Consider the following 23452-nt stretch of genomic DNA (forward strand, 5'->3'; position numbering starts at 1 on the left):
TGGACCCCCCATGCTTTGTGCAGCTCTAGGTTCAGCCCACACACTACATGGACTGTATGCCCTATGCTGGCCCACTGTGCACAGCAACCCCAGGGGCCAAGGATGCTGCACACAAGACCCACAGGTTGGATGATACAGCTCCATGGGCCAGATCCAGCCCACAAGTTGTATGTGTGATACCCCTGATATAAAGCATAGTTTAATTAGCCTCTAGAAACAAATTGGTATGTTTAGAAAAGGGATCACTGGATAAGTCCCAAAAAAGCCTTCATGAAAAGTAGCCTGATGAAGGAAGGGTGTTTGTACCTGAAACTTGCACAAAATATTCTTTCCAACTATTTTAGTTGATCTAAAATAAAAGATACCAGATTTAGCCAAAGAACTTTGTCTGCCTAATCTTGCTTAAGCACCCAACAAAAATTTCTGAAGCAGGTATGAAATTTGCATTACCATGCATACCAGACTGCAAGGTGGATCAAAAAGAAGAGAAACCTTGGTAAGTATTTAAATTATATGCAATAACATAGACTTTATTTTTTGTGCCTAGCCTTTCCCAGCTTGTTATCACTTCTGAAGAATGCTCCCATCATTTGAAAAGGACTGGAGCATCCATAGGCAACGCGGGGGGGGCATGTGCCCCCCCGCAAAAAAAATTGGCCACCGCCAGCTTCTGCAGGCAGTTACCACTCGCACACACCCCGCCCTACCACCAAAGTGGCGACTGTGGGCAGTCCCTGCTCACCACCCCACCCCCACTGCTGACACTGCTGGTGGTGGCTGCAGATGGTCCCCGCTCGCCGCCACTGATACTGATGCCGGTAGCTGTGGGTGGTCCCCATTCACCACCACCAATGCCGGCGGCCATGGGCAGTCCCTGCTCACCTCCATGGTTCCGCCCCAGTCTTGGGAAGCACCAGTCATTCATGTTCTGATCCATTCTAGAGCCTGGGCACCATGGATATAGACACCATTCAAGAATCTACATACCATAAATTTTGATATTCTATTCATTGGTCTGTGTTAATTTTTATAAAGGGGTTGAGAAGCTTAGGTGGTCAAGGGGAGCAGAATCAGAAGTCCTAATCACAGAGTCGTAGGACTGGAAGGGAGTTTACAAGGTCATCCAGTCCAGCCCCCTGCTCAAAACAGGATCATCCCTGACTAAACCATCCCAGCCAACTCTGTCCAACCTGCTCTTGAAAATTTCCAACAATGGAGATTCCACAACTTCTCTAGGTAGCCTGTTTTAATGCTTGACCGCCCTGATAATCAGAAAGTTCTGCCCAATCTACAATCTAAATTTCTTCTACCATAGCTGAAAGCCATTGCTCCTAGTCCTGTCTCCTATGGCCATACTCTATAATCTTCCTTCAGGTATTTGAAGACTGTTATTACAATCCCCTTCAGTCTTCTCTTCTTTAGACTTAAAAAACAGGTATTTCAGCCTTTCCTCAAAAGTCTTGCTTCCCAGGCTTCTAATAATTTTTGTCACTCTATGTGGGGGAATCTTTCCAATCTGTCCACATCCTTCTTGAAGTGTGGAACCCAAAACTGTACTCCAGGTGAGGCCTCACCAGGGCTGAACAGAAAGGAAGATTCATTTCTCTTGATTTGGTGACACTCCTAATGATACAATCCAGTATGCTGTTGGCTTTTTTTGCAAAAAAAAAGGACAGTGATGGCTCATATTCAGCTTACAGTCTACTGTAATCCCCAGGTCCTTCTTTGCAATACTGCAGCCGAGCCAGTCATTCCCCAGGCTGTATTTCTGCATGCAATTATTCTGTCCCAAGTGCAGAACTTTGCACTTACCTTTGTTAAATCTTATCTGATTGAATGTGGACCATTTTTCCAGTCTATCCAGGTCACTCTGGATTCTAGCCCTGTCCTCCAGAGTGTCTGCCACTCCTCCAAACTCAGTGTCATCACAGACTTGCTAAGCTTGCACTCAATCATTCAAATCACTAATAACGATATTGAAAAATACCAGACCCTGGACAGATTCATAGATGTTAGGGTCAGAAGGGACCTCAATAGATCGAGTCCGACCCTCTGCATAGGCTGGAAAAAGTGCTGGGTTCAGATGACCCCAGACAGATGCCTATCCTAACCTCCTCTTGAAGACCCCCAGGGTAGAGGAGAGCACCACCTCCCTTGATTTTGGCCACTCTAACTGTGAAGAAGTTCTTCCTAATGTCCAGTCTAAATCTGCTCTCTGCTAGCTTATGGCCATTATTTCTTGTAACCCCCAGGGGCGCCTTGGTGAGTACAGACTCACCAATTCACCTGTGACCCCATGATGAATTTATAGGCAGCCACAAGGTCACCTCTCAACCTTCTCTTGCGGAGGCTGAAGAGGTCCAGGTGCCCTAGTCTCTCCACATAGGGCTTGGCCTGCAAGCCCTTAACCATACGAGTGGCCCTTCCCTGGACCATCTCCAGGTTATCCACATTCCTCTTAAAGTGTGGCACCCAAAACTGGATGCAGTATTCCAACTGAGGTCTGACCAGTGCCTGATAGAGGGGAAGTATCACCTCCTGTTTGTCATGCATCTGCTGATGCACGATGAAGTGCCGTTAGCTTTGATGATGACTTCGTCACACTGACGACTCATGTTCATCTTGGAGTCCACTAGGACTCCAAGATCCCTTTCTACTTCCATGCTGCTGAGCAGGTCATTTCCTAGGCAGTAGATGTGCTGGACATTTTTCCTCCCCAGGTGCAGCACTTTGCAGTTCTCCTTGTTAAATCACATTCTATTGTTTTCTGCCCATTTGTCCAACCTGTCCAGATCTGCCTGTAGTTGTTCCCTGCCCTCCGGTGTGTCCACTTCTCCCCACAGTTTTGTATCATCCGCAACTTGGACAGAGTACACTTCACTCTCTTGTCCAAGTCACTGATGAAGACATTGAAGAGTATCGGTCCAAGGACCAAGTCCTGCAGGGCCCCACTGTCCACGTCCTTCTAGGTCGATTCCGACCCATCCACCACCACTCTTTGGGTAGCCAATTTGCCACCCACCGGACTGTGTAATCATCCAAGTCACAGCCTCTTAATTTGTTCACCAGGATGGGATGGGATACCATATCGAATGCCTTCCTAAAGTCTAAGTAAATGATATCTACCCTTACTCTTGCGACCAGGTGCTTTGTAACCTAGTCATAAAAAGAGACTAGATTAGTCAGATTCACTTGATGAGAGCTTCTCCCAAACAGACACTAGGGCATTAGTAACTACTCATTGAGCAGGATGATCCAACTAGTTATGTATCCACATTACAGTATTTTTGTATAGTTTGTATTTGCTTAGCTTGTTAATGAGAATGTCATGGCAAATTGTCCAAAGTCAAGGTATATCATATCCACTGCTCTCCCCACATCCACAGAGCCTGCCATTTTATCGTTAGGGACCTACCAAATTCATGATTTCATGGACTCCACAAAATCCAGCACTGCCCATGAAATCTGGGCAATGCCCACAAAATCTAAGGAAAAAAGAAGAAAACCTTACAGAAAAGAAAATGCTGGCTCCTCAGAGGGAACAGCAGTCCTAAGTGTGCTGCAGCAGCCTGACAGGGCAGGGAAGAAGGATTGGGGTATAGGAGGACTGCCCACTCAGAGGGCTGTAGGCAAGATGGCTCCCACCCCAGCTCCTTGCCACTGCTTGGCCGAGAGGGCTGCCCGTCATGTAGCCCTGTTCCTCTCCACCAACTGGCAGTGAGAGGAGTCTTTGCAGGTAAGGGGCAGCCCCTACAGCCAATCAGTGGCAAGGTGCACAGCTACTAGGGGCCCTCAGCTAATCAGAGGCATGGGGAGGCCACCACGATCCACCTGGTAAATGGCTGCCTGGGCCTGCATTCTTCCTGTGAAATCGAGGGGTCAGCCTCCATGAACAAGGTACATCCCTCCTTATCACAGGTTGGTTAGACATGACTTCTTCTTGGTGAAACCATGGTAGCTGTTCCCGATCACTGAGCAGCCTGGATTTCTCTGTTTAAAAATTGAAAATTCTGTGATAAAAATGGCAAATTCTCTGATTAAAACGCCAAAAATCCATGTTTTTCCCTGATTAAAATGAAATGCCGCTATATATAGGCATCAGTTGAACACTATTTTATTGCTCTATTTACAATTTTAAAGCTATTTGGAAGCCTACCAGTGCCTCAATCTTTATAGTAAAATACATTCTAAATACCTATATATTTTGGCATTTGATTTCAGGTTTTTTATCATAGAAAATCAGAGCACACCCTGCCCTTCCACTCACCAGGATGCAGGTCCAGCTATGGCTATTCCCCCGCTGCTTTGTGGCACTAAGCAGCCCTAATAGGCAGGTGCCCTGCCCCTCCCCATGCCATTGCCCCTAACTCTCAAGCCACAGCACTCCCAGTCCTGCCAGTGCCCCTCACTCCTGACACAGTGCCCCATACTCCCCAGCCATGCCACTGTCCCTCACTTCCAAGCCACAGCTCCACCCCCTCCATCCCCACAGGTGTCCCTCACTCCTGACCCACAGCAACCAACCCTGCTGGTGCCCCTCACCCCCAACCTGCAGTCCCCCATCCTCACTACTAACTTATAGTCCCTTGCCCCTGCCAGTGAACCTCACTCCTAACTCACAGCCCCCGCATCCCCTGGTGTCCCTCACTTCCAACCATCAGCTCCCCCATCCCTGCCAGTTCCCCTCACTCCCAACCCACAGCTCCCTGCCCCCCCCCCAACCCTGCTGGAGGGGTCCCCCACTACCCCTGTCCTGCCCAGCACCACAGACCACCATCCTGTAGTCCATGTGGGGACATGGCAGGGACAGCCTCCAACATGAGGCGCATGGTGTGCACCTCACGTGGAAGCACAGACAGCAGCTGGCACAGCGCACACTGCCCTGCATCGCTGGCTGGGGCTGGGGCTGGGGCTGTGGCATGACATAGTGCAGTGCAGCACAGTGCAGCACACCAGGGAGAACTAGCACTGCACTCCACAACAGCATTGTGAAACAGAGCATGGATCTGGCCCAGGCCATCCTGCAGAGAACAAGAGGGCAAGGGGCTCCAGGCCACTGCAGAGTGAATCCAGCCCTAGCACAGGCTAGAAGCAGGAGGAAGAGAGGCCTGTGGCATCCCCCATCCTGGGCTGGAGCTCCTGCACCATGCCAGGTAGCCTAGCCAGGCTCCCCCCACTCCTCCACCAGCAGCGTCTCCTGGCTGTCCCACCCTGCCCTGTACCTGACAGCATAAACACCAACCGCCAGTGCTGCCAGGTCCACCACGCAGCTCCCTGCTGCCCCCAAAGGCCCCCCAACCACCTGCTTCCCCTGGCAGAGTTGGGCCTGCCAATGGCACCAAACACTAACTCAGCCCCCTACCCTGCCGCAGCCACAGCACCTGTACACCTTCCCCCACTCCATACACCTCACTTTGCACACACATCCTCTCTACCCACCCCTGCCACCTACACATACCCACATGCCCCACACAGCCCCCTCCATCCAGTCCCCAAGCCAGGGCCCTCCAACTCCCCCCCCCACACAGACTTACCTGTATCCACCTGCCAGAGCAGTTCCCACCACCCTGCCCAGCTGTATGCATACACACAGGGTGCTCCCCCTGCCTTCAAATTGCCCTCCCCCCACTCCTCCCAGCCCCGAGCAGTTCTTTGCAGGCTGGAAGACTGCCTGCATGCAAAGGGAAACCCAGAGTTTCCTTCTTCAAAGGGAAAAACCTGAGTTTTTCTCCTTAAAATGAGAACACCTGAGTTTTTCTGCAGCAAACGGAAAACCTGGATCCCTGCTCATCACTTTGTTCTCTGCCATGTCATTCAGAATTGATTCCCTAGGAGGTACTCAATGATCTTTCCAAGTATTTAGGTTAGGCTGAAAGGTCTGTAGTTCCCTGGATCCTCCTGCTTCCCTTTCTTAAAAATGGGCAGTCTATTTGCTCTTTTCCAATCAACCAAGACCTCAAGCAACCTCTGTGGAGGATAGCTAATGGCTCTTAAATTACTTCACCCAACTCCTTCAGTACTCCAGGGTGCATCCCACCTGGCTCTGCCAACCTGAAACCATAGAGCTGCTCTAAGTTACCCTAACCTGTTCTGCTCCTACTCTAACCTGCTTGTCTCCTTCCCTATCTCTGCTGCCAAGTGCACTTGTCATCTGGTAGCTGCCCATATTTGTAAAGACTTTAGTAAAAAAGGCATTAAATACTTTACCTTCCTCTGCATTATCCATAGCTAAACTGTCTTCTGCATTTCATAAAGGACTTATAGTTTCTTTGGTCTTCCTTTTACTTTTAACATACTTGTAGAATACTTTATTTATTGCCTTTCATGCCCCTTGCCATTTGCATCTCAAATTATGCCTTGGACTTCCTAATTTTCTCCTTGTACACCTGTGCCATCCTCTTGTCTTCTTCCCTACTCCTTTGACCAAATTTCCACTTTTTATAGGATTTCTGGTGATGAGCCAAATGACAGACCCAACAGGGTAAGAAGCTTAGCCACTGAGCTGCACTAATTCAAGCACAAAACAGAGCTGTCTTAATGAGGTCAGAGTAAATGATCATTATATGACAACCTAGTCTTGAAATCTCTGAATTCAAAGGCATCTCCTGGATGGCCTCTGCCTGCGGGGCCATCTATGAAGGCTGCACATTTAAGAGTTCTATCTTCCTACAGGAAACATATTGGTAGAAACAAATGAAGATGTGGTTTCCCTAACAACCTTAGTAAATTACCAGAACACAAAACAAAAGATGGGAGCAACCACGGGGGATTAGGCTCATGAAAGCATATGGGATACGTAATTGGATTCTAAGTTTACCGAAGGCAGTGAACTGTGCCTACCACAATATTTTGCTTCAATACCATCTTATACACACCATACTTTGAGAGGAAGATTAGGATTTTCACGCACTGATTTAAACATTAGGTTATTAGATAGCTTAGTACTGATGGCAAATTAGTTTATATTATTCTCTATTCAAAGTATCTATCAAATTGTACAACGCACCCAAGTGATCGGGTAAATAGTAGTGGCCATGATAATGAGAACTTTTAACTTTACATAAAGACACCAATTCTGAGAAGCAAGTAGTGCTACTGTAAACTAGCCAGCAATAACCTTCAAATAAAGGGTAGAATAAATGCTGGAATGCAGCTGCTTTGTCATACCAAAGTATATTCTTTAAAAAAAAGGCTAAAGGCAAGGCAGAGAAAAAAAAACATTCAATGTGATATGTACAAAACAAGAAATAATATAGAACTTAGAATTCTATATACTTCAAGATGTCACAAACCTGAACTGTCAAAGAATTTACTAAATGAAATCAGGGGAGAGGTGACCTTACAGAAAATCAGGAAATATTAAATATGTGGAACAGAATAGAAGACTTAATTCAGCATACCAAAAGGCTCCATGCATACTCTTTTTTAAAGTATATTAAAAATTGTCAGCAAAACACAGTTTTATTTCGTTTCGACTATTTTTGTTTTGGCATTTCAAACCAGCCAAGTAAGTTAAATATTTTTCCCAACCAGCAACCAGCAATATGAATCAAGTCAATGCCACTTAACTGGTAGTTTTTTTAAATAACCATGTCAATTAGAAAAGCTAACACACACAACCTTATTTTTTTGTCTTTTTAAACAAGTCTTCTGTATACTGTCCATAAGAATCACATCTATTACATATATGGCGGGTGATCCAGGCTGACCTGGACAGGCTCAGCAAATGGTCGGACGAAAACATGGTGGTGTTTAACACCAAAAAATGCAAGGTTTTCCACCTTGGGAAGAAAAACCTGCAGCATCTTTATAGGTTTGGCAGTGCTACGCTGGTTAGCACTACGGAAGAAAGAGACTTGGGGGTCATCATTGACCACAAGATGAACAGGAGCCTGCAATGCGATGCTGTGGCTAGTAAAGCGACCAAAACGCTGGCTTGCATCCATAGATGCTTCTCAAGCAAATCCCGGGATGTCATTCTCCCCTTGTACTCGGCCTTGGTGAGGCCGCAGCTGGAGTACTGCATCCGGTTTTGGGCTCCACAATTCAAAAAGGATGTGGAGAAGCTTGAAAGAGTTCAGAGAAGAGCCACGCGCATGATCAGAGGTCAGGAAAACAGAACTTACGACGACAGGCTGAGAGCCATGGGGCGCAGGCTCAGGGGTGATCTGATGGCCACCTATAAGTTTATCAGGGGTGACCACCAGGATCTGGGGGAACGTTTGTTCACCAGAGCGCCCCAAGGGATGACAAGGTCGAATGATCATAAACTACTACAAGACCGTTTCAGGCTGGACATAGGGAAGAACTTCTTTACTGTCCGAGCCCCCAAAGTCTGGAACAGCCTGCCATCAGAGGTGGTTCAAGTACGTACGCTGAACACCTTCAAGAGCAAATTAGATACTTAACTTGCTGGGATCCTATGATCCCAGCTGACTTCCTGCCCTTTGGGTGGGGGGCTGGACTCGATGATCTTCTGAGGTCTCTTCCAGCCCTAATGTCTATGAAATCTATATTATTAAAAAGAAAAGAGTTGACAATATAATTTTCTACATGCCATTTTTTTCATACAAATTCAGACCCTTGGCCTACTTCATGGTTAACTGGTAATAGCTATGTAAATCTGGAATAGCGTAGAGTGCAAATGCAACAAACTGAATTCCTCTGACCACAAGTGATTTCAGGCAGAAGGGCAGTGTCTGAATGTCATATTTATCTCTTCTCTTACACATCCGAATGGCATGGACACAAATGAACAAAAAAATATTTTAAATCAAGATGTATTGACACTAATGCTTTCAGAACAAATTTTGAGAGGATGAGACATGAGGTTAGTAGTCTCTATTCACTCTTCTGAACTCATCCCAAAAAAATACTGGCAGCAACCAACATCCTTGCTGGCAGTCTCAGAGGAAGAAACAAAGCTAGCAGCCTGAAAAACTGAATCACCCTCTTTTCCAAGAGGTGTTCCCTTTGAGTTCAGGGGTAAGAAACTTTGCAGATTAACATCAATTGGGTAGCACTTCCACGGTTCATGCTGAGACTATTCTTGGCATAAAGGATTGCAGTTTGCCAAACTTGTCACTGCAGTCTCTGTCACAAACACTCAGTTCAGGCCAAAAAAAGAATAAGAACATAGAGAGAAACTGAGAGGTAAAGGCTGCATTCTGCTGTACTGCCAAGTATTGCATTTAGAATTTCTGCAATTTCAGTTCCCTACTCTGCAAGAATTTTCACTGATAATCTTGAAGAATACGATACTATCCACTAGTAACGAGGTGGCAGAAAATAGTCCAAATCATTCACATATGATAACAGAGGCAAACTCCAGTTTCAAAGTATATCAATGTTAATACACAAAATAATAAAAAACCTCAGAAAACTTAACCCTTGCACAAAATATGCTACTGTCACCCAAAAAGAAACCATCAGGAGGAATACCATACAGCACTACTAATATCTAGTAATACATCAAAGTTCATCAAAAGTATAGGACATTGTTAACATAAAACAATATTTACTAGTATTTAAATGACAATATACTAAATAAGGAAAATTCCAAAGGGAAAAAGCTAGATGAAACCAAAATAACTTTGCACGGTATTTTGAACTTTGCTTCAAAAGCAGACATTCTATGCACCAGCCAGTTTTACATCCCACAAACCTAGTATAAATTTAAACCATTACAGGAGATTTTTTTGTTGAACCAATCCTATCACACATCTCCTGCAGAACAGGGCCAGGAAACAAATATTGAGTTTCTGCAAGCTTAAAAGGAGGTCCATCTAGAGGTTGGAAGTTCAGTTCATCAAAACATCTCATAAAGGTAGTGGGCAGCAGGATTTGTAAGAAGGGGAGAGACAGATTATTTGTTTGGGATGTATTCTGGATAGACTGGCTTCTCAATGACAATATTTTAAGGGTACCTGTTGGTCCACGCATTGCCTTCTGATTTTATCATCAGTTCACCTTTACTGCTATGGCTGTTTTTGCTTGTGTTAATATGCTCTTTCTTCTTTTTTGCACAGTAACATAGAAGCTCCGTGCAAGTCAAAGGATCTGATTCTACTGTTCTGAAATCCAACCAAAAACTCCCATTGATTTCAATAGTGAAGAACTGAAAACAAAGAAAGGAATGTAGAACAGAAGCCCTGCAAGTAGGCCCAGAATTGTGCTGAATGATGATTTTTGTTTAGTCCTTTTATGTATAAGTAAATAGGGAAGAAGTTAAGAAAAAAATTACATCTAAAGGCTACACTCTGGTATCATTTTTCTAATACCTCAGTAGTTCAGAGGAAAGTTGTTCCCTCAGATCCTGATGCATACCTCTTATGTACTTATAGGCTGCCACCAAGTCACCCCTGAATCTGCACTTCTCCAGGCTGAGGAGTCCTGTAGCTCGCAGCCTCTCTTCATAGCACCTGTTCTCTTGCCCTCTGATCATGCATGTGGCTCTCCTCTGGAGAAGATTGAGAGAGTCCAGGGGAGAGCCACATGCATAATCAGAAGGCAAGAGAACAGGCCTTATGAAGACAGGCTGCGAGCCACGGGACTCTTCAGCCTGGAGAAGCACAGGCTGAGGGGTGACTTGGTGGCAGCCTGTATGTACATAAGGGGTGTGCATCACGATCTGGAGGAATGACTGTTCAGCAGAGCACCCCAAGGGATGACAAGGTCCAATGGTTACAAACTCTTGCAAGACTGTTTCAGGCTGGACATAAGGAAAAACGTCTTTACTGTCCGAGCCCCCAAGGCCTAGAACAGACTCCCCCCAGATGTGGTACAAGTACCTACTCTGGATACTTTTAAGAAACATTTGGACATTTGTCTTGCTGGGGCCCTTTGACCCTAGCTGACTTCCTGCCCCTTGGGTAGGGAGCTGGACCCGATGATCTTATGAGGTCCCTTCCAGGATTAATGTCTAGGAAATCTATGAAAGCGTGAATCCTGATGTGAAACTACCTGTCCAACAGTAGACTATGGTAGTACAGATTTATTCCTGACACCAGCTAGTAAAGTATTTATACTCTGAAACATGAGGATTAAAGAAAAGGAGGCAAAGAACTGAGATAAAAGAAGGGTGTATACATTAGTCAAGAGGAAATTTTGACTATTAGGAACCAAAACATTTATGGGCACTAAGCACAAGGCAGTTTTTTCCCACGACAGCTATATTCTCTGTGAACTAAACAGCAGCCAGACCATTGATTAAAAAAGAAAGACTGAACAGTTCTGTAACAGCACAGTAACTTGCGACTAGGTAAGAATGGATCTATGCAGACTTTAAACATGGGTGTGACTCTTCAGACAAGTCCTCCCCACCCCTTCCCTGCAAGGTTAGCAATTAGACTTCAAGAGGTTCTAAAAATGATCAAACAAAGGGCTCCATTAAACAGTGTCCTATGAGTCCCGTAGATGTCTCTCATGAAGACTATAATGGAACACAAGATCTTGTGACAATAACTCCAGATGACTAATCCTACATTCTGCCCTTTATACCTGATTTTGAAAAATGACTTCTGACACTATTTCCTTGGTGTAATACTGTAAGTCGATAGCAAACGTTTATATGATAATGGTGGAAATACTGAGAAGGTCTTTTATTATCTCACTACTATTTGCAATGGTGAATAACTTATACAATAAATGTGTCATAGAACTTGTTTTATCTGATGGGTGATAATGTAAACACTTCTGTTTAATAGCAACAGTGCCAGGGGGCTGCAGGCCGGGAGTTCAGGGCACCAGTAGTGCTAGGGGGCTGCAGACCAGGAGTGAGGGGCACCAGCAGTGCCAGGGGGCTGTGGGTCAGGAGTGAAGGGCACCAGCAGTGCCGGGGGGATTCTAGTAGTGTTTAACTGTGGCCTTTTGTACACACCACAACATTGGCCTTTAAAGCAACTTAATGCCCTTTTGCACTCCTTTAATGTTTGCATGTGTTGACGGCAGACTGCACTTTAATGGCGGGCTGTTTGCATGTGTCAGCAGCATAATGCACATTAAATGACTTTGGGATGCAGCAAAATAAAACATCTCCAAGGTAGTTTAGTGTACTGCTGAGGGAAGCACCAAGCTCTGTGCATCTCAGGAGCTGTGCAGAGGTAGCCTGTGCAGGCAAGCTCCGCTGAAGGAAAAAAAAAAAAAAAGCGGCAAGCCTGAGCTGAGCGGGGACCTGGTGCTTCCCTCTGCAGCTGTGGTGCCCTCCAGGACAGCTCGGGCCAGATGCTTGTGGGCAGAAGCTGCTGGGGGGGGGTAGCGCTGCTGCTGCGGAGCAAAACACCAACTCCCTACCTCCCCTCCCCCTCACCCCCCGCCACGCAGCTCAGGGACCGCTTGGCCCGCCAGCAGCTCGCTCTCCCCTCCCCACTGCCGGAGAGGCAGGTAAGGGTTGGGCCCGACCCTTGTGTACATGCCATGGCAGCTTACTTCGCCCTAAATTGAACTGGTGTTTTGAAAGACCCACCACTTCAATTTATGGAGAATTAAACCGAAGTAAACCCCCGTGGTGCGTACAAATGCTCTGTGCAATTAAAGTTGTGATTAATCGCAATTATTTTTTTAATCACATAACTAATTGCAATTAATTCCTTTACTCATTTGACAGCCATAGTTGTAACCAAAGGCATTTGAAGTATTTATTACCTCTCCTAATTTGTACTCTCTTTCAGAACAGAAACACAGCTCCATTTCTAAGAGCTTCTAGTTCCATAGTTTCACAGTTTCATAGTTTCTAGGGTCGGAAGGGACCTGAGCAGATCATCAAGTCCTACCCCCTGCCATGGCAGGAAAGAGTACTGGGGTCAAACGACCCCGGCAAGATGTTCATCTAGCATCCTCTTAAAGACCTCCACGGTAGGAGCCAGCACCACTTCTCTTGGAAGTTGGTTCTAGATCCTAGCTGCCCTGACAGTGAAGTAGCGCTTCCTGATATCTTGTCTGAATCTACCCTCTGCCAGCTTGTTACCGTTATTCCTGGTCACTCCTGGTAGTGCTCGGGGGAACAGGGACTCCCCCAATGCCTGCTGGTCCCCCCGACTAGTTTGTAACAGGCCACTAGATCCCCCCTCAGCCTTCTCTTCTGGAGGCTGAACAGGTTCGGGTCCCGTAGCCTCTCCTCACAGGGCCTGCCCTGCTGCCCCCTGATCATGCCAGTGGCCCTCCTCTGGACTCTCTCCATGTTGTCCACATCCCTCTTGAAGTGCGGTGCCCAGAACTGGACGCAGTACTCCAGCTGCGGCCTGACCAGTGTTGCAGAGAGGGGGAGTATCACCTCCTTGGACCTGCCTGAGATGCATCTGTGGATGCATGACAAGGTACGGTTGGCCATCCTGACCATGTCCCCACATTGTCGGCCCATGTTCATTTTGGCATCAATAATGACTCAAAGATCTTTTTCTGTCTCTGTACTGACAAGAGAGGAGTTCCCCAGCCTGTAAATATGCTGCTGGTTCTTCCTCCCCAGCTGCAGTACCTTGCACTTGTCAGTGTTGAAACCCATCCTGTTCTCATCTGCCCACCCCTGTAACCTGTCTGTGCCCACTTCCACCCACATCTTAGTGTCACCTGCGAATTTGAACAGGGTGCTTTTTACCCCCTTCCCCAACTCACAGATGAAGATGTTGAACAGTGCGGGCCCGAGGACCAAGCCCTGCAGAACCCCACTGCCCACATCCCTCCAGGTCAAATAAGACCTGTCCACCACCACTCTCTGGGTGCAGCCCTCCAGCCAGTTAGTGACCCATTTGACTGTGTAGGTGACGACGCCACAGTTTCATAGTTTTTTAATGAGAATGAGATGAGGGACAGTGTCGAAGGCCTTCCTAAAGTTCAGAAGGACTACATCCACTGGTCATAGAAGGCCACCAGGTTGGTCTAACAGGACCTGCCACTAATGAACCCATGTTGGTTGCCCCTAAGCATAATCTCCCCTCCTGGCCCCTCGTGGACATGTGCCGGAATAATTCTCTCAAAAAGCTTACCCAAGACTGCGGTAAGACTGACGGACCTATAGTTTCCCGGGTCTTCCTTCCTCCCTTTTTTGAAAATGGGAACAACAGTGGCCCTTTTCCAGTCCTTTGGCACCACGCCAGAGCACCACGAGCGCTCATAAAGCGGTGCCAGGGGTCCCGCTATGACCTCTGCTAATTCCCTCAGCACTCTGGGGTGGAGATTGTCAGGACCAGCTGATTTAAATACATGCAGTCCCTCCAGAAGTTCCCTGTCTAGGTCCTCAGTGATCCTGGGTCTGGGTGTGCCTCCCCTGGGTCGTATGGGGGTTCCGGTGGAGGGTGACCCAGTCCCTGCTCAGAAAAATGGAGGCAAAGAAATTGTTAAATAGGTTAGCTTTGCTGTCTGATACAACAACCAGATTTCCTAGCATGTCTTGCAGAGGCCCCACATTACCCAGTACCTTCTTTTTACCACCTATGTATTTAAAAAAGGACTTCTTGTTGTCCTTGATCCGGGAAGCTAGTCCCAGTTCCATCTCCGCCTTGGCCTTCCTGACCACCCCACTACAGCCCTGAGCAACCGAGGTATAGTTCTCCCTGGTGATGGCCCCTCCCTTCCACTGAGTGTACGCCTCCTTCTTAGCTAGGAGACGTTCCCATGTGCTTTTGTGGCCTCTTGCCTCCTTTGATCCGTGTTGGGATTACCTCCCTTTGGGCTTGAAGGATCGTCTCCTTAAGGAACGACCACTCTTCTTGGATACCTGACTCCTCTTCCCTCTGGGACCTCAGTGCCTCCCTGACTATTCTCCTTACCTCATTGAAATCCGCCCTCCTGAAGCCTAGGGCTGCTGCCTTACTGCACGCCTTTGCCACCTTGCGCTGGATGGGGAATTCCAGCAGTAAACAATCACTGTCGCCCAGGTGGTCAAGCACCCGCAGCCCCCTCACCAGGTCATCGCCCGTGGCCAGGACCATATCCAACAAGGCGTCTCCCTTGGTGGGGCTGTGCACCTCCTGGGTTAGATGGAGGTCCTGTATCTTGGCTGGGAACTTACTTCAGTGGTCAGACCTGGTTGACTGCTCTTCCCAGCAGATGTCCAGAAAGTTCAGATGACCCATGATGACCACGTCCTTTGACCTAACTACCTCCGTGAGCTGACTTAAGAATTCCTGGTCTAGCTCTTCTCCTTTGTTGGGTGTTCTGCGGTAGAGCCCCACTGTTAAGTCCCTTCCACCCCTGGCCCTTAGTGTGGTCTAAGTGTAATGTGTAATAAATCCATACCATAAAATAAATCCAAATCCAAGCTAAATGTTTACATCTAGATTTGAAGGTGAAATCAAATCCATCAAAATTATATTAATAATAATAATACTTCCATTTGAAAGCGCTCTTAAAATAGTACTGAGTTCAACTTCATATACTTCAACATTGTTTCATAAATAGTGAAGCTGGAAAACAGCAAGTAAGTGTTCTGGAGGTGACAAGGCAAAGTAAGGATTTATTCCAGGATAGGGTAAGAGTTTGTATCTAGGTTATAGTGCAAGCAAGCTGAATATAAGTAGCAACTCACTGAAGTCCCTCTGTACCAGTGCAAATGGCAGTGGTATTAGTCATTTTTCACTGTTCTGGTTGACTGCAAGTATAAGTGGATACTTGTGAACGCAGTATCATTATTGTTGTTGTTAATAATAATGATAATAAATCCCTAGCTCCCATACATCACTTTTCACTGTAAATCCTGGCCGGGGAAACTCTGATAGGGCAGGTGGTCAATAGTCCTGTGCATTTGTGTACAATCTTTGTGTTATATCTTGAAAGACAAAAAGATTATTTTTTCAATCTAAACATGTATGTAGTTTCCACTAAAGCAAACTGATATGTATATAAAAATCTGCTCCCTGAGTCTACTTTGCAAACACCTACTTGCTTCCAAGGGGTAAACTGACAGAAAAGGTGATGCCTTTATAACACATGGCAAAAAAGGAAATATGGGCTTTGGTTTGGACCTGCTTTCAAGTCAAAGCCAGATGCTCTGACAAACCATTTCTGCTCAGATGGCTAGGGGCTGTATTCAAAACAAGGTTCTTTACAACCCATCATATCTGTTTGGCCTACATACAGTTACAGGTTTTGTAACTCTACAATAACTATATCCAACTCAAATCGTTATACAGTATGAACCTTAGAGTAGCTACAGTTACCACTATCAATTAGTTCCTTTCCCACAGGGCAGTAAGATAGGCCAGCAAGCACTTCAAAGATGGATAACTGTATCAAGAGTAGAATTGCTTTAATCAATAAGGCATAATTAATCGCGTCTAACTCAGGTATACAGATAAGCCTTGTTCTCACACTTCTTCTTAGGTCATGACACATTGCTTAAAATAAAAAAGGAACATCTGAACATGTGCTTGAACTCCACTTGAATAAAAAATAAAAAATCTTAGTTTGTACTTATAACCTGACAACTTGTGAAAGATTCTTTAATGTCTTTACAAAAGTGAATTACACAGATTAAGGGCTCCTATTTGGTTCTTTGATGGAAAGATTTTTGGGACATAGCCATTTGCCCCATTCACTAAAACTGTATCCCCTCAAGGTCCCTATTCAGGGATCCTTCCCCTAGTAAGAGGAATTCTGTTTTCTAGAGCCATACTAATAGGTGCTAATTTGCTGAACAAGGGCATGGCAAAACTGTTACGTGAAGAGATTAGAAACCAATAGCTCTCTGCATTCAACTTTCTCACACTTCTTACAACTACATTCAAACCTCAGTTTCCCTTCCTGTAAAATCAAACATATTTCAGCAATGCGTTGCAGTTTAAAGAAATTCATGTTTGGAACTCATCTTCCAGTGAAGAGTTCTTTAAAGTGCAGAGTATTAATCATATAATTTGGAGTCACTTTTTTAATGCAAGTATCTTATATATTGCTACAGTTCTTCAACACCCACTGGCAGTGACTACAATCAATTCTAAAAACTCCTTTTCATCTCATATAGTCCTTGATGTAACAAATAAGGATACTGTTTTCCAAGAACCACTAAGGAAATATACGATTGCTATTAAAAGTAAATATAATACAACAACTCTATTCTTCTTAAAATTCACTTCACTTTTTGAAGTGATTTTAACCTACGAATCTTTCTTCAAAGTGAGGAAACACCTGAAATCAGGTTATAGAGAGCACACTGTTCAAAAGCAGAGCAACACTACTTAAACAAATGCATAAAAGATTTAGTATTGTGTACAGTACTGTGCTATGGCTGTACACACGATGACGGTGTATAAAGAGTTACATAGAGGAGATGGGAAGATCATAAGCAAGCAGAACCTGTTGAAATATGTGATTCCGCTTTACTAAAATACTGACATTTCAACGTCTGTTAAAAGCTTAGTCTTTAATGTTGCAGTGCTCCAATATATTTACCTTGCTGCTGTTTGGAGAAAAGCTATAAAATGCCTTTTCTTTCGATACTTGAGGAAAGACAGCATCAGAAGAGTGAGATCTCTTTTCTTCAGACTGTAGGTCACTTTTTGTTTCAGAGGGAAACCAGTACAGCTTTTCATAGTTTTTCCTTTCTGGGATATCTTCAGTAATTCTGCAAGAAAATTCACTTAACCCAGTCTCTTCATGTTCTCTGCCTGAATGGAAGATAGCAGAGTTCAAGCTAGCTGCTTTTTCAAAGGAAAGACTATGAACATTTTCCTGGAATGTTAACTCTCTTGTGTTGCCATTATACAAATATTTCCTTTTCTGTGCACAGACCTTTTCTGTACTCCTCTTGTCTCGTTCATTTAACCATGTCTCTATGTCATCCGACTTAGCGACACTTTGATTATCATCATGAAAACTGTCCTCTTGGAAAGAATTGCTGCTTTCTTCATTTGGCAAAGCTTCCGCTTGTACAAGATCAACAGAAATGTCTGTACTTACAGGCAGAATATTACTGTCCGCTGGCATCCTCTCTGGAAAGGAATCACCCAGTGCCATCCCCTTTGAAAGAATCTCCCGGTCTTCTGAACTTTGCCTTTCATGATGGCTTTTTTCTTCTTTTTCCTTATTCTGTTCTGAATCTGTTCTCTCCCCAGTTGATTTCTTTCTTGTTTTCCGTTTGAAATATCTTCTTCCAGGGGAATGTTTCGGAGGATTTAAGGGAGCTTTGGCAGGATCTAAACATTGTTCTTCCTTTTCAGCTCTTACACATCCACAGACATTCCCCATTTGGCTAACAGTAAATCATTTACACAGACTCATTCATTTCAGTATATTTACATACACATAAATCCGTCTCAGAAAGTTGAGAACTCCGGTTTGTACCCTAATTTCTTCCAGACTTCATTTCCATCCTCCTCACGACGTAGCCATTTTGCTTATGAGAAATGCTCACGCAATAAATGTCATGGCATTGTGCCCAGACAGGGCCTGTGTCTGATTAGACACTATGGCTTATTTCTGGCCACCAATCCTCTTAAACAAACATCACTGCTTCAGCATTAAGCTGTAATGCTGATGGCCTTTCACAGAAATGACAGAGCACTTATGGGCAACAGAAAAGTCTCACATACATTATAACTTCCCATTCCATTTGGTAATTCTAGTTTGCTAGACTTGAAAACTATGCAGCAACCTTTGACACTATTAACTGGCATTCCAAGTCCAAAGCAAACAGCACAGTAAATACCAGGAGAGATTTAGTCAGCAGACTCTTTCTCACAATATCTTGAATATTTTTCTACGACATCCATAAGTATATGAAAAAGTGCATTAAGATTCATTAACAGAGGGTGCTCTGGGGAGTAGATTTTTATTTGTGGGGCTTTTTCATAATGGCTGATAGAAAATTATTGCAGATTGCTCAGTATTTTGCTATTGTTATACAAGCATGAGACCTTACTCAGGTCAGCGGCACTGTGTAAGGACAAGATCTTAGTAGGAGTGGTAAAACTGCAGATAACTAAAGGCAAAGGGAGACAGTCTGCCTAAAAACGATCAATTAAGCAACTGCAAAATAGAGCTCAACTTGAACAAACCATAATCTTATAATCTCTCTTGGTTTTAGGAAGAAAAAACCCTGTATTTTCTCTTTCCCTTCCCCCCTGCTCAGGAATCACATATTAGTTCTGAACAGTTGAATACAAAAGCCACAAAGTTTTATATTATTCAACAGATCTAAACAGAGATTTAAATTGTTGTAAAGGGGAAAGACTTGTTAAACTCCATGTTCTTATGTTTTAAGAGTATCAGTTTTCATTACTTGACCAAAATTATCCCATATCATCAAAAACAGGTGTTTCATCTCAATTCCTGTAACTCCTATGAACTCCAATTACCTGAAGGAGCAGCCAACCAGCTAAACTCCTGAAACTGAGAACAAGAAATCGGAATGTTTATGCAACCCCAGGAGCACTTCGAACCAGCCCTGTTAATGATAGTCCAGCAACATGAGCCAACCTGGAGGCCTCCCACATCTCAAGCAAGAATCCCTCCTACAGTGACGACGAGCTAAAGGCCTTCCCTGTGCTACTCCCATCTCCCCTAATACTGTAATTCCAGGCTTCACTTTGAAAATCAAGCCTCACAACAGTAGTTCAAATTGTTTGTATGAAAATTTAATTACCTTGTTTAAATATTTCACACTGTAAGAAAGCTTTGCAATCAGTTTGCAGAGTAAGACACTGAAATGGAAACCTATCATCAGGGTAAGGTTTGCTTGTTATCTCAGAGTTATGCCTCCACACTTAAAAAGCAAGGTTAGCTGTTTCAGCTGAGTGACTCGCATTTATTTCAACAAGAATTGCACTGCTAAAAACTAAGCAACTTTACTTGCTATGGCCTTTAGGCTAGGGACAGACAGTCAAAAAGCCCGAGCCTGAATTGATTCAATCTTTGCAGATTAGTTTAACCTGCAGAGACTGAACTGATTTGCAAGTGGATAGACATTAACTTTTGATTCAGAGAATGCAGGCACATGCCTGCACTGGCTCAGGCTACAAACTGTCGGGGAGAAGAGAGGTGCTAGAGTGAACCCTCCCTTCCCATCAATAATACTGAGCTGAGGGGGGGCATGGCCAGACCCAAGCAGGACTCTATGATTAGGGAGGGGTTTAAATCCTTACCCTAGCCTGCACCGTCCTCAGCCAGGCTATGCTTGGAGGGGGAAACAGCCTTCACCAGGCTTTTCCCAACTCACTGCTCAAGTGGCAGGAGTATTGCCAGCACCCAGCCCCTGGGGTTAGCACTCTGAAGCAAGGGGGGAGGGGGATGGAGGACCGCTTGATGATACTGAGTACTGAATTTGTACTGTTGATGGTACTGAGACTTGGAAAAAGCTGTTTTGGGGCTAATAAAATTTGTTCATCATCAACAGATGCATGCACTCCGCACAAGCAGTAAGGAAGAATGGAGGAATATTACCAGCTGACCTGCTAATTAATTCCAAAAAGCCCTAAGTGGACACCATTCTGCCTGCCTTTGTCTCGGTGTCACTGGAGACACACACATATAGACACCTCTCAGCATTAGCTAGCATGGGGGTGGTATGACCGTGACCATGACCAGATGCCTGCTGGAGTCTGTGCTCTTGGAGAGAAGAGAGAGGGGGGATCCCTGCTTGAGGAGTAAGTGGCAAGCAGGGGCTGGGGCAGGGGGAATCCAAGCAGATGCTGCTGTGCCTACAGTCTCCATCTCTTTCTCAGCCAGCCGGACCTTGGCTAGGGAGGAGAGAGCAGGGTTAGCCTGGAGCAGACAGCCCAGCACAGGGCTGAAAAGCATGCTGGGGGGACTCTGATTTAACTTAAATCAGAAAGTTCCATAAACCGGTTTGACCCAAATCAGTTAAGTCTGACACTACGTTCAACCAGATTTTGTTTCAACCAGTTTCGGCCATTTTGAAACTGATTATGTGCACTGAACTTATGCTCTATTACAAGTTTACACCAGTTTCTGACCACTTAAACCATTTTATGTGTAACTTCTGTCCCTAGCCTTATTGACCAGTTCCAAAACTCAGTACTTTATACCTTTTTGCTGAGGGCACCCATATAAAACCAAAATTATACTAATTTTCAAAGCATTTCATAGGGATATAGCTGCTTCATTTCTGACACCTCTAATGGATAGTGCCTAGAGTAGAAACTGATGGCAGTGTTTAGCAAATTTTACTTTATAATCTTAGTGGGATAGAATGTTGTCATGGGAAAATGCTCCCCAGCTGCTAGATAAAAAGATACTTAACAAAAATAAATACAGATATAATGCCAAGGCAATTATGTTTAAATTGGGAGATATTTATACTATGGCAACATCCTGTTCCCTGGCTTTATTTGTAATTTTATCATACAGCAAGTTATGGTAATGCAGAAGCTGTTGTTTTGCCTGGTACATATTGATAGGGCAGTGACTGTTGCTCTATTAACTGGTATTAAAAAGGTGTATTCTAGCAGCTTAAAATAACAGATGTAGAACCAGCTGCTGCAAGCCCTCTACCAGCAGATAACTAGTTGACTTCAGCAAGATTTCCTTCTGCAGCTTGCAGTTAGTCCCTGAATTTGCCCTTCATTTACTAGGAAACTAGATTTTAGAAAGTCTAGATTTTATAGCCTGCACTGTAGCATCTGGTGCCCCAGCCAGTCCCTCTAAAGCAGGCTGACCCAGGGTGGAGTAGCCCTAGGCTGACAAGTTAACCCTCTGTGTCCCCTGCCAGCCAAGTCAGCTCTACCTCAGCTCATGTGCTGTAGTCCTGGGCACACATATAAATGCTGTATCTGGAAGCATGAATTGTGCCAGAGTTTATTGCTATGTACTAATTGCACATGTTAAGCAAAGCAGTTGAATGACACTAAATTCTAGACATAATTATTGGTTTTTCCACCTCAATCTACATTCATGCAAATACCATTACTCCAAACAAAACAAAACCCCAACCACTATTTAAGGCAGCTCAGAAACATGCCATTGCAGTAATGTCTAAAGATGCTGTGTTCTTACAGCAAAAAATGTTTTATCTAAATAGGAATGATGGTATTCCAGAAATGATATAGTAGAATTAAAGAGAATTATAAACATGAAAATGAGTGATCAACTACATGTCCCCAGATTTATGAAAAGGGTGTTAACTAAATACAATATAACACGGATGACAGCATTATCCCCCATCCAATGAATGATTTATGAGAAATTATAAATATTCCAGAAGTATTTCAAATTAAAATTTTGTTAAATATTTAAAGCAAATTGTCAGCATGATTTCTTAGATAGGATTGTATTAAACTATGCAGCTGAATAAATGCATCTACTATATATTTAAAGTCTATTTAAAAACCATGATGATGCCATCTTCTTGAAAACCAGAAACTTCCTCCTGCATTTGTTGTTCACCCAAAACTCCTGCCAGATTCACTGAGGTAACTGACTATCTAAGGAATGCAATATCAACATCCTGCACGATGTGGTAAGGGGTATAGTGGTATGGGGGGTGAGTAAAGTCCCCTGGGGTGGGGGCAGAATGATGGAAAACCATTGCTGCAATCAAGCAAGGTTGCCAGCCCAATTATTTTTTAAATGATAGTCTGCAAACTTTTTTATGGGCAACCAAGCTTCTTTACTATGGTTGGTGTTAAACCCCTAATTTAAACCTGGCCCTAGTCCACAGCCGAGCAGAAAGGTTACATTTAAATTATATAAAATATATATCAATAAAAACATATGTTGCTAAAAAGTTTGGTTGTCCATAAAAAGGTTGCAGATTGGCAGTATAAAAACTGTCTTGGGTCCTTGACCTTCTTCTATTTTAAATCAGGGGTGAATTAAATGTGAATTCTTGGGATCTGAGCCTAACGCTTGGACAGGACACAGCAGCTTGCCTCAAAGACAACTGCCTTTTGCCAGCCAATTGCTGGCCAAATAGGGACTAAAGGATGGGAGTACAAAGAAAACTTTGTCCTCAGAATCTCAATCCCATACAATCCAAGTGATGAGAATAGAAAAGCAAAGCTGACTGCTGTCAGAGCAAAGGACACAGAAGAAACCAAGATGTCAGAATGTCACATTCTAAATAGTAAATAACCTGACAAAGGCTGTGGGATAGGGCTACGCTAACTGGACAGTCTACCTGAATTTGTCTACAAGCTAATACAGCCTTCACTCTCACAAATATCAGTGTAATCAAGAATATCTCACAATTATTAGTGTTATCTCAATTGTAAAGGTGAAGAGAATTACACAGTTAATCGTTGAGCTGGAAAGTTGAACACAAGAGTAGCTGGGAAATAAACCTCTCTCTCCTATATAGCTCTCCCTCACAGGAAACTTCACTGTGAGAACTCTCCTGAACCATCTCTTTCCATTTGCTGAAAAGCTCCTCCCAGAACCTCATTGTGGGTTTAGGACCTCCAGAGGCATAACTGACATGATCTTCACAGCTCACCAGCTGCAGGAAAAACTGATAAACCTCTCTGCGTGGCCTTTGACCTCATGAAAGCCTTTGACTCTATCAACCAAG

General features: G+C 44.3%; 1 protein-coding gene across 21 annotated transcripts in view; it reads right to left on the reverse strand.

Annotated features, from left to right (window-relative positions):
• The window catches only part of DST (dystonin), a 486590-nt gene that overhangs the window by 257019 nt on the left and 206119 nt on the right, over window positions 1-23452 (reverse strand). The gene's annotated exons all lie outside the window — the stretch shown is intronic.

The sequence above is a fragment of the Crocodylus siamensis genome, chromosome 1, assembly GCF_052110815.1.
Source record: "Crocodylus siamensis isolate JL-2025a chromosome 1, ASM5211081v1, whole genome shotgun sequence".
NCBI lineage: Eukaryota > Metazoa > Chordata > Crocodylia > Crocodylidae > Crocodylus > Crocodylus siamensis.